At 36.4% G+C, this 13181-nt stretch overlaps 1 long non-coding RNA gene across 1 annotated transcript in view; it reads left to right on the top strand.

Annotated features, from left to right (window-relative positions):
* LOC150090767 (uncharacterized) overlaps positions 1-13181 on the top strand; it is a 34655-nt gene that overhangs the window by 20554 nt on the left and 920 nt on the right. The window lies entirely within an intron of this gene.

Below are 13181 nucleotides of genomic sequence, written 5' to 3'. Positions count from 1 at the left end.
AGATCTTCAATCCAGAAAGAATAATTTTTCAGTTTTCTCTATGAACGGATTTCTCACTTTTGTAGTGCTTTTTGCAGCCAATGATGTGGAACAGATAACTGAACTTTTTTAATTTTCTTTTTCATTTTCCCTAATTCATCTAATGCTAGATTCATTTATGCATTTTCCCTAATTTGTTGAATGCTAGATTCATTTATGCTGTATTTCTTGGCCAATGTCACAACCTTTTTGCAATTTTCTAACTCCTTAATGATTTTTAATTAGTTTTTAATTTTTTAATTTTAGGCACTAATTAAACACACTTTATATAGACAAGAAATATTAAATCAGAAAAAGCAATGCTTACCGAATAAAACACTTTACGTTGTGCAGACCAGAAAAAGATTCCATCTGATCAGCTAACGTAGAATAACTGATGAAGGGGGTTCCCAAATGAGGAAGTTGTTTTAAAAATAACCTGACAAATACACCACCGTTTATTGCTGTGTTTGGTTATAAGAATCAGTTTTGAATGTCTTTGTGATATTTTTCTAAAGCACATTTTTGGAGATCACGACCATAAAATAATAAAAATAATTTGCACTTTCTGGTTTATTGGGCTTTTTTTTTTTTTTTTTTTTTTATGAAAACCCCAAACACGAAAGGTATCAAAACCTATAGTACTTAGTACCGTGCATGGGTTGAAGGAGAAGTATGGGGGGAGGGGGATGCCGGTTAGTGCAATCTAATTATAAACTGATAGTAAACTCTAACTTATTGAATTTGCAATAATACTGACAGCTGGAATTCTGTGGGATTTTACATTATTATGGTGAAATGTATTTCTCCTTCAATGAAATCTTCGATCATGTAAAAAACAAATTTTCAAAATCTGCTCTTCATTCCTATTTTTGAAGCTTCGTAAACAAAAATTGCAGAGGTAGCAAAACTTGCCGTGCAATCTAAAATCTAAAATTTTGGTAGTAAATATCTGACAGTGCAATAGCGAAACTGGGTATTAAAAAACAGCACAAATTGAGGGATGATGGTACTTTCATTAGTATCAAAATATTTAAAACAGTTAGGGGCTCAGCACTGAACTCTCATGGACACCTCTAATAACGTTAGTCCAAGAAGAGCAGTGCCCATTTATAACTACCCTCTGTCTTCTGTTACTTAACCAGTGTTGCTGCATGCAGGTGTGAGATTGTGCATTGGGTAAACTCATCTAATCAAGGGGAGCACCATCCAGAATTTAATAATATACAAATTTTAAAAATTAAAAAATAAATAAAAGTTTAAAAAAATATGAGAATTAAAAACAATAACAAGAATGAGTATGTGTTCTTTTTTTTTTGTTTGTAGTCTACTATAAACATTACTAAATATTTACTGGCCCATTACATGATTATCTTAAATTTGTTTTTTTACTGTGAAAACATCAGCCATAAATTATAAGAATACCATAGTTATTAGCCATGCACTGGCTCAATCTACTTAGTTTTACACTTTCTTATGTGGCTAGCTGTTTTGGCAAGTGTAATTCATAACTCTTCATTTTGTGCTGAGTTGTGTGTAGGGCATTATTAACCATTACATAAAAGTGCATGGGGCTCAGATGACAGAAGGGGCATATCAATGACTGACCCTAGACCAAAAGTAGACCAAAAGTTGGAGACAAGTGCAACAGTATCAGCCACACTGGGCCTCATGCAATCAAAATTATCCCTGTTATGCATTGGAAATATAGGTACAGTACTTAACAAGTTGGGCGCCTCTGTAGCCAGGTGGAAGGAGCAGCAGTGCGTAGAACACGCTTCTTGATTAGACCGGAGTTCGAGCCCGTTACCACCAAATATGGAGGATGCGGAAAGATAAGGGAATGACCACCGCATATTCCCGGAGCAATATGGCCTTAGTTGTTAATGCTCCTAAAAACCAAATAACAAACAAACTTAAGTTATATACAAAAAAACACCTTAAATTTGTTTTATGTATGGTCTTTGATTTGGTTTTTTTTTTATGATCAAATGGAAGTGAAGAAAGCTGTATCGGTATTGTTTACAGTATTGATAAAGCATTGGGTTAGCTCAGAGGTTCTTCAACTTTTTATACCTTGAAATCCCTTAAAATTTTTCACGAATTTCATGTGTGTCCCCCCCCCCCCCAAGTTCTAGAACAAGTGCAAATATGAGATTTGACATAAAATTTAGCTATATATATATATACTTTTATGAGTTAATATATATTTCAATACATTTAATCTCAAGAAATAAAATGTGAATAATAGAATAAAAAAATAAAACAAAAAAAAAATGCTTTGTACCTGAATTAGCGGGTTGGTTTGTCCATATTTTGTTAAAGTGCTTCATGAAAACAACTGCCCCCCCCCAGTTTTTCCTCACAATTTGGATTAGCTTATGGACCATGAAGAACTGCAGGACTGGGAACTTTTCATCACTAATTAACAATGATTCACTAAGTCGCTGACTGTTGAACAGCAGCACAGTCCTTTGCTCTTTGGGAAAAATGCCCCAACCAGTCATAAATTGATTACAACTGCCAAAAATATATTTCCATGTTGTAAAACAAACTGACTGACTATTCATTTCAAACTGGTTGTAGCAAGCCAAGTAATTTATGGCTCCAAAGTGAAGTCTTCACCCTATCAACAGGTAAAGAATTAAATGGCCGAATTATTATTATTTTTTGTTTCATTATATAATGCAATGAGTAAGTTGAAATAACAGTGTAAAATATAAAGTTATATGAGAAAGTGGGAAGAGAAAAAAGAAGGTTGCTGTTTACTGTGAGTTTTGCTTGATTATCTCAGTGGTGGACAGTTTTGTATAACTGACGAAGATTGAACTCATTGAGAGGGTGCAGTACTATTGTTTCTGATTTTCATAAACAATATAAATGATGGAATAGAAGGCTTGATGTCAAAATTTGCAGATGATGTAAAGATTGGTAGAGTAGTTAATGATCGGTACCAAGCAATGCCCCTTAAGGATGACTTGGCCAGAAAAGTGGCAGCTATGTTTTAATGCAGCAAAATGCAAGGTCTTACATGTGGGGAATAGCAATCCCAAAATATATACTTGGTGGGGTTGAATTAAAAACTTTAGAGAAAGAAAGGGATCTGGGAATTATAATAAAGGCAGATATGAGGTTTCCTGAGCAGGTGAACAAGCAGCCAGGAAACACCATGGTGTTCTATCGATGATTTATCGAACATTATCCTGTAGAGATATAGAAATCATAATCCCACTATATAAGGCAATTTAAGACAACATTGGGAATACTGTTTTTTTCAGATGAGGTCTCCAAGTATGGAGACCTCATCTGAAAAAAAGACTGAGCTTCTTGAAAGGGTCCAAAGATGGGCAACTTTCATGGCGAGATCGGCAAAAGGGCAACCTTATGAGGAAAGGCTGTATAAGTGAGCTGCAGAGCTTGGCAACCAGGTGCCTTAGAGGTTACCTGATTGAGGTTTATAAGGCTCTGAGAGGGGTTAGTATAGGGGCGGCAAACCTATGGTACACATGCCCGAAGGGGCATGCATACAAATTCTTTGGGCATGCGGAATTCAGAGCATCCCAAAGGAAATTTCAAACCTCGAACAACATCACTCCAGGAATCCACCTTGAGTTTTGATCTCCGAAAAGTTCTCTCTGCCAGGCATGTACTGATGTTAAACCATTCAGTAAATAGGTTTATTCATGCAGTGATTTGTTTCTGAACCAGTCTGCACTCCAACTGATGTTCTTTATGGATTTCGGCTCGCATTTAAATGGCTTGAACATCAAATTACAGGGCTACTAAATTTGAAATTAAGTTGGTAGTTTTAAATGTGATGTTGACATTGACAATTTTAAATATTTCCCAAATCTAAAATGATACATCACTGATCATGAAACTGATGAGAAAACAGACCGTCAGAGCCTTCAAATGCTATCTCTGAACGTCATTGAGTCAACTATTGAACAGTTTTCTTCGAGATTTGTCAAGTTCTGAGAACTGGAAGAAACTGCAAAATTCATTAAGTTTGCAGGCAGTGTAAAACTAGCCAAACCGAACCTGAAAACATTTCAGTGGATGATTTTGAGATGCAATTGATTTTCAGAGCAGCTAAATTTAAAGGCAAAAATTTATCGATCTCAGAGCTGATTTAGAAGAAAATAATGCTGATTTAGAAGAAAACAAAGAAATTATTGAAAGGGAATGGTTAGTGACAGGATTAGTAAAGAAAACTGCAGAAAATGAGGTATTAAAAGTTTGGAATTCCTTTCCTGAAACTTCTGCTCAAAAAATAAATCTGGCAACAGATTACTAACAATTTTCTCATCAACATATTCTTGTGAATTGTTCTCAGTGATGAAATTTGTTAAGTCATAGGAGTAGTGTTACTGATGAAACTAGTGATGCATGCATAGCACTAAAAGTTAAAGTATAAGACTAATGTAAAGTATCTGTCATCAATGGTGACAGAAGTCTCACTGATGAGACTTCTGTTATATTATATATATATATATACACCTCTCTTATATTATATATTTATAATATAAGAGGGGTTTATTATTTTATATTAAATTTGTTCTGTAAGCTAAAAGTTACATTTTTGTTATTGAAGGATTTTATTTTAATACCTTTATTAAAGCATCTTTGAAATAATGTCTTTTACTTCATTCTTTTTTTGATTATGCTTTTGTCAAGTAAAATTTATGAGAAAAATAATGATACTGTACTTTGCAAAATTCTGAGCAGCATACGAGGGTAGTTTTTTTTTTTTTTAAAGATTGTCTATTTTGGAACCCTTAAAAAGGTTCGCCACCCCTTGGGTTAGTAAAATGAACAAAAGTTGAATTTTCACAGTTATAGAGAATTCTAGAACTCGGGGGCATAAATTCAAATTATAGGGGAAGAGGTTTAGACTGGTTTGTAGAAGTTTTCTTTGAGCCAGTGTGTTGGTGATTGCTGGAACAGGTCAGGTTGCCTTCACAAGTAGTTGAGGCTGACCATTTGAATAAATTCAAAGGTCAACTGGATAGTTACCTATGTGAAGAGACAAGTAGATAATTTATATTTTCTTATCTATTTTTTTTTTTTTCCTGGCCAGTGCAGCAAAATCGTGTGGCTTCCTTGCACTATATGGCTATTACTATACAAATGATGGGAGATCAATTTTATATTAATATTTTTTATATTATATTATATTATTTTTATAATATATTACCTAGGGGCTCTGCCCCTGCTCACATTGCTCGCCAACCCCTGCGCATGCTTTTCTATGTAATATGTAGAGGTATGATGGAGTAAGTCCAATCATTTTCTACATAAATGACACACCTGTCGAAACACACTGATCGATATGTAATCAGGAAATGACCTGTGTAATTATTTACCTGTGTATTTGTAGTGTGCGGCATTCTCAAGGTAGAATAAATATCACTATGTAATTATTTACATGCGTTTACATAGGTCACTTAGGAAAAGGCTAAGTGACTAAGCTAAAGGCACTTTGGTAAAAATTCAGACCTTGGGTACCACTCCATACTTTGACTAAAAGTCAGGAAGAAGGCAGTGATTGGCAGGCGCCACTTGCTGTTTAGCTCTGCCTCCTTTCCTCTTAGGTTGACATACTTAGGGTGTTTATCGCCCACTTGTCACTGTTTTAAAATCGGGAACTCGTTTTCTGATTTTAAAACAGCAGGATGGGGGGATAAATACCCTATCTAAGCTAAGCAATCCCTCCTCGACATAAAACAATCAGAAACAAAATGCATTCACAGTAGGGACAGGGAGGTGATTATCCCATTATACAAGGCAATGATTGGGCCACACCTAGAGTTTGTTTGTTTGTCTTGTTTTTTTAGGAGCATTAGCAACTAAGGCCATATTGCTCCGGGATATGCGGTGGTCATTCCCTGACCTTTCCACATCCTCCGTATTTGGTGGTGACGGCCTCGAACCCCGGTCTAATCAAGAAGCGTGTGCTACGCACTGCTGCTCCTTCCCACCTGGCTACTGAGGCACCACACACCTAGAGTACTGTGTACAGGTCTGGGGGGTGGACCTAATTTTATGGGATGTAGAGTTGCTAGAATGAGTACAAAGAAGGGCAACAAGATTGGTGAGGGGAAGAAAGGGGTGCTCTTACCAAGATAGGCTTAAGTTCTGCAAATAGCAGTACCTGGAGAGTAGGCACCTGCGAAGTGATCTGATTAAGGTGTATAAGGTCTTGAATGGGTTGAGCAAGCTGAATGCTGATGGGATTCTTCCTCTTGCTCAGATTAAGAACCTGAGGGGTTACAGATTCAATTTGAAGAAAGACAGTTGTAGAATAGATATGCTGAAATTTGCCTTTAGCCAACGGGTAGTTGATTGGTGAAACAGACTTCCATCTTTTGTTGTGGAAGTTGAGCCTAAATAAATTTAAAGCTGAGCTGGATAGGCATTTGCAATGAATGGAGGGGTGAAATGGGAGGGTTTTATTTTTTGGCTGATGCTGCAAAAGCTTGCTTTCTTGCATCTTATGCCTCTATTAATGCTAATGCTAATTACTTTAAGTTTTGGCCAGTTGTATCATCAGACAAAGAGCAGTAGTATAATTGCCACCTAGGTCACCTGACCTTATGTCAATGGACTTATTCTTTTGCGGAGTGATCAGAGATAAAGGTATACACATAAAGCCAGAACAATTCAAGGGTTGCAAGGTTACTACATCAAGGATGCTTTTAAAGAAATAGACAATGATCATGACTTTCGCGATAAGGTAATTTCAAGTATCCAGGGCAGGTTGCAATGCTGTATCAATGTGGGAGGTAATCACTTTGAATACTTAAAATAAAATATTATAGATCTTTGTTTGTATAACAGTATTTATATGTGTATTTGTATTAAACCTATTTCTGAAAATATTGTATCCTGACTTTTGCTCCACCCTATTTTGTTTTATTTATTATTTATTTTTTAAGGATTATTTTGAGCCCTCTTGTTAAAAATTAGTTTAATAACATATCACAGACTATTTTAACTGGGGATGAATCTCAGCAGAAATTCTTCTCAAACGAGCCCTTTGTTGACAAATTGATAGTGACAAATTTCTTCAAAGCAATTTAGTATAGCACTCAACAGTGGAATATCTGTGATGACCTCAGTTAGTATGTTGATGGGTATTCAAGGTTAGGAAAATATTGGTTCTTATGCCAATGGGACAATCATTTTACTGCAGACCATTATATCAGATATGGCTGGCCTAATAGAAGTACATATGAGTCACGAATGAGTAGTGTGCAGGTTCCATTTGTGGATCTGATGAAGGTTTTCCATCCATCTCTCATTAGATTTGCCCTAATCTTTGCAGAGAGTCAAATCAGAGAGTTTCTGCAGGATGAAAGCTTTGAAAACATGCTGGCAGCCTTTCAGACTGCTCACGCATGTAAAGAAATGGGATGTTATATGTTGCTGAATCAAACTTCATTTATTGCATTTAGACTTCTTTTTTTGGAAATTCTGGCAGGGTGGGTGATGAGCAGGAGAACAATTCCATCAAGACATTGTCAGAGGTTTCTGAAATGAACGTATGTTGTGATAGACTACTACTGGATGTTCCAAAAAATCATTCAACTCTTACCTGAAACTAACTCAGACACGTGAAATAAAAGAAAAAAAAATCTCATTAATGACAGGATTTGAACTTAGGTCTTTCCACTTGGAGTGCTACATGTGAGGATGATAAGATAATGTGATAATGTGCAGCAAAACAATGGATAAAAAATAAAATTAGAATTTTGTTATGCCTATGCTATTTTTTGTAATTTTAAAATGTTACGAGGTATAATAAAATTAAACATACTATACCTAGATGTATTTTTTTCCTTATTTTTTAAAGAAAATTTAATTCGATTGTTTTTCTGTTTTTATCCTGTTATAATTTATGTGTTAATGCAATGGTATGATAAACTTTCTCATAAAAGCTGTTTTTTATAAACCGTTAGAGTATAGGTTTAGTTTTTTTTTTTAAATTCCAAAATATATTTTTTTGTTTGTTAATTGAACATTATTGTAGTAGTAGTAGAAGCATGTGATGCAAGAAAGCAAGTTTGAGCTTATATAGCATTGGCCAAAAAAAAATTTTCACACATCCATTCCCTCTAAACGTTTTTCCAGTTCCTCCTTGAATTTATTTAAGCTATCAACTTCCACAACAATAGATGAAAGTTTGTTCCACCAATCAAATACCTGCTGGCTAAAGGTAAATTTCCGCACATCTATTCTACAAATGTATTTCCTCAATTTGAATTTATGCCCCCTCAGGTTTGTGATCTGAGTAAGAGGAAGAATTCCATCAGCATTCAGCTTGCTCAACCCATTCAAGGCCTTAAACACCCTCAATCAGATCACTGTGCAGGTGCCTGGTCTCCAGCCACTGCAATTTGCAGAACTTAAGCCTCTCTTGGTAAGAGGATCCCTTCATTCCCCTCACCAATCGTGTTGCCCTTCTCTGTACATGCTCAAGCAAATCTACATCCTTCCTAAAATGAGACTTCCAGACCTGTATGCAGTACAGAGGGATAATCACCTCCTTTTCCCTGCTAGCAAAATTCCTATATATCATTGACAAAACCCCATGACCTGCCCTGGAAGCCTGTCTGCATTGCTCAGAAAACTTCATATCTGACTGCACAATTACTCCCAGGTCTTTTTCATTTTCTACCACCTTAAGTGTAGTACCACACCGTTGGTACGTTTCTCTGGGGTTACTTCTACCCATATGCAGTACTTTGCATTTGTCAAGGTTAAACTTCAGTTGCCACTTCTTAGCCCATCTGCCCAAATTTTCTAGATCCTGTTGCAGTAGCACACTGCCATTACTGTCATTAACAACCCTGCCAACCTTTGTGTCATCTGCATACTTGGACATTAAGCCTGATATACCTTCATCTATATCATTGATAAATATACAAAACAACAGTGGGTCCAATACCGAAACCCCGGGGACTCCACTAATAACATTAATCCACGAAGAGCAGCATACATTGATTACCACTCTCCGTCTTCTCCCGCTCAACTGCCCTTTTACCATTGTAGCAACTTTCCCTTAGTGCCATACTGCTCCAATTTGTACGGTTGTTGTCCATGCGCAACAGTATCAAAAGATTTCCTGACATCCAAAGTATGTGGTAATCCAAGTACAGTATATCAAAATTATTTTTTGCATCCAGTTCCTTTGTAACCACATCATGGTATCAAATCAAATTTGTCAGACAAGAATTTGCCTTAACAAACCAATGCTGTGTCTTATTATTATTAGCTATATGGTGAAGGAAGCCTCAGGCTTATTCTGCAGCAGCCAAAAAAAAAGAGAGAGAGAGAGAGAGAGAGAGAGAGAGAGAGAGAGAGGGGGGGGGGGAATCACCAAAAAGAGAAGAATGATGATATACAGCTCAGAACCCTGTGTGTGCTGAGCCCATACTCAGCAGATATAAGCTCCTGGGGTTAATTATTACTGCAGTCTTGTCTAGATGATCCTGGAATGCTTCTTTAACCAGTGACTTCATTATTTTCCCTAGAGCAGAAGTTAAACTAACAGGTCTGTAATTACTCTTTTCACATTTTGATTCCCCTTTATGAATTGGGGATACATTTGCACCTTTCCAGTCCGTGGGGATTACCACTGATTCCAAGGATGCTCTCATAATTATGGCTAAGGGTTTGCTTACTTCCCTTGCTATCTCCTTCAGTATAACTGGATAGATCTCATCCACCACAGGTGCCTTTCTTGTGTTTAACTTCAACAATTTCTCCTCCACTTTTCGATTATTACAAAATCATCAAACTCTCTGTTAGAGTTGAATAAGCTTCTGTCCTCCACTTCCCTAAAGAATTCCTCATGTGTGAATGTAGATGCAAAATATTAATTCAGTTTGTCAGCAATCTGAGCTGGATCATCAGTATCAAGTGGACCAAACTGATTCATCCCCTTTCTTCTAGAGTTTATATAAGTAAAGAAGAAGAAAAACTTGCTGTTTTTCTTAGCATCCTCTGCCAGAGATTTATCATAATCTGCTGTCACTTGTCTAACTTCCTTTGTGACGTAATTACAGACTCGCTTATATCTGCCATAGGCTTTTCTGTCACCTGATAATTTATATGCATTTTTCTTCTCTGCCATGATTCTCATTAGTTCATCTGATATCCACTTAGGCCTAAACCTTGAACAGTATTTCTTAATCAGTATGAAAAGCCTAGTAGCTTTCACGATTAATTCCTTGAATGTTTACTATTTAGAATTTCCTGTTGGTAACATCATCAGTTGATCCCACTGTATATAATTTAAAAACTGTCTGAGACCACTGTAGTCACCTTCACAAAAGCAAAAATCCCTCCCTTGACCCCTAATGGCAATTGTATCTTTAAGTAAATCCCACATCAGTACACTGTGATCACTGCCACCTAGTGGTTCCTTTATCTGCAAATTTTTAATGCACGAATAATCACTGCTGATAACCAGATTAAGAGTATTATTCTCTCTGTTTGCCTCTCAAATGTAATACAGAAAACAGTCATCCAATAAATCCACAAAAGTCTTGCTAGCGTGCGAGTCACCAACTCACAAGTTCCAGTCAATATCTTGGAAGTTAAAATCCCCCATTAGAAGACATTCTGATTTACTGGCCAACTTTATTTCTCTGTACAATTGTTCATCATGCTCATTAGAGTCATTAGGCCTATAACAAATCCTACATTCAGTTTTGTTTTCCCAGTGCTTATATCGCACCAAACTGATTGAACATTGCATTGTCCACCAACATCAATTGGATACACTTCCTTAGATTTTGTGTTTCTTAACTAACAGCATACCCCCTCCTCTGTTCTTACCCTGTCCTTTCTGTGCACATTGTACTCCCCAAATTCCAGTTCTGCAGTGCTTATATTTCTGTGACACCACATTTCTGATATCCCAACAATATACATCTTTGATGTCTTGACCAGCACTTCAAATTCATAAAATTTATTTTCTATGCTCCTAGCATTTTTGTACATGCAAGTATACATGCACCTATTCTTATTCTTAGTTACCCTATCACAGCCCATGTATTTATTTGTTTCATGATGACTACCAGCAGTCCTGGAAGTCCCCAGCACCTTGCTTTCCAGGCTGTTGCTCATTCTAATAGAAGAAATGCAAGAATCACTTTCACCTCTGCCTGCGGCTACTGTTAACCTTTTAGTCTGTAAATCCCCCCCAAGCTAACAGTTTTCCGACCAACCTAACATTGTCTCGATAGCATCAGCAAACACACTCCTGCACCCCATCTATTTAAGTGTTTTCCATCCCTGTAGAAACAGTCTCTCCTGTTAACAAGCACAGATCATGATGAGAAAAATTCCACCTCATGAGCCTTGCACATATTTATCTCCTGGGCAGACACTTTCATATTTAACCCTAACTCACGACTTTTTTTCAACATTGACCTGTACTTGTTCAGCAAATCTATAGATCTCCTACTCTTAATGTCATTAGTGCTAACGTGTAAAACAATATCACTCTTTGTACCCTTAAAAGATGATACCTGCTCTGCAATATCATCAACTTTTGCCCCTGGCAGACTTACCCTGGTCCTATTCCACCTATCCTTTTTACACAATATATTACCTGTCTCCCTGACAATAGAGTCACGGCGCCTCCATAGCCAGGTGAGAAGGAGCAGCAGTGCGTAGCACATGCTTCTTGATTAGACCGGGGCCTCCATAGCCAGGTGAGAAGGAGCAGCAGTGCGTAGCACATGCTTCTTGATTAGACCGGGGTTCGAGCCCACCACCACCAAATACGGAGGATGCGGAAAGGTCAGGAACTGACCACCGCATATTCCCGGAGCAACATGGCCTTAGTTGCTAATGCTCCTAAAAACCAAATAACAACAACAACAATAGAGTCACCGACAATAACCAATTCCTGTGGGACTAGCTGATTCTGCACTGGAGATTGCTGCTGTTTTGCTTGATGCACAAGGGTGAGCTCTGGTGTTGAGTTGGGCAGCTGAGAGCTTGATGGATCCCCACTTTAATACCGTCTAAGGCATTTTATGAATATATTATGAAATATATTAATAAAATATATTAACTGTCTTGAATTACTTGTTATTCTTTTTGTAAGGGTGCCAATAAGACTATGCTCAAAAATACCTCATAGGTATATGGCCGTCCTGTACTCAACCATCTGTTTTTCTCATAGCAATAACTTTTCCCTATTGCCATACTACTCCACTTTGTATAGCAGTCTTTCATATGGAATTGTCAAAAAGGTTTGCTGAAATCTAAGTATATGATGTCAAAATTAATTTTTGCATTCGGTTCCTCTGTTATATAGTAGCCAAATTGGTGAGACAATCTCTCCTTAACAAATCAATGCTATGATTTTTGTATAACTGCATTCCTGTCAAGATGATCCTGAAGTATTTCTTTAACTACAGATTTCATTATTTTCCATTGAAGAGAAGTCAAGCTCACATGTCCATGGTCACTCACTTTAACCTTTAACCCTATTGAAATATTTACACATCTCCAGTCTATAGGTACCTCCTCTGAAATCCAATCATGCTCCCATAATTATAGCTATAGGATTGTTACTTCTCCTGCAGCACCGTTTAATATAATTGGATAGTTTTATCATTCTCATCTGCCTTATTTTATTTTATATTTTTTAGCTTCAACAATTTATCTTTTATATTTTTTTAGTACATTCATTTTGTTAAATATACAAGAGATATCTGCACATCTCCAGTCTATACATACCTTCTCTAAATCCAAGCATGCTTTCATGATTATGGCTGTAGGTTTGCTTACCTCTCTTGCTGCATCTTTTAATATAATTGGTAGATTCTATCATCCCCACCTACCTTATTTATTATTTTTTTTTTAGCATTAATATTTTCTCTTCTGTGTTCTTTTTGGTACATTCATTTTGTTAGATAGAATGCATTAATATACATATATTTTTGATTTTATTTTGGTGTTTTCCTCATACTTAGACTTAAGCTAATTTATTTAAACCTATACATCACTTGGTTTTAGCAAACATTTTTTAGTCAAAATCATTTATACAATAACTCTCTTAGATCATTTATAGATTCTTATAAAATAGAGTTTACGACCATAGTACCTTTTAGTAATTTACACACAAAATGTACAAAGCA

Source organism: Mastigoproctus giganteus, chromosome 1 (genome assembly GCF_048544385.1).
Source record: "Mastigoproctus giganteus isolate SK-2022 chromosome 1, ASM4854438v1, whole genome shotgun sequence".
NCBI classification, from domain to species: Eukaryota; Metazoa; Arthropoda; class Arachnida; order Uropygi; family Thelyphonidae; genus Mastigoproctus; species Mastigoproctus giganteus.
The sequence above is the reverse complement of the archived record's forward strand: the minus strand, read 5'-3'. Positions and strand labels throughout refer to the sequence as shown.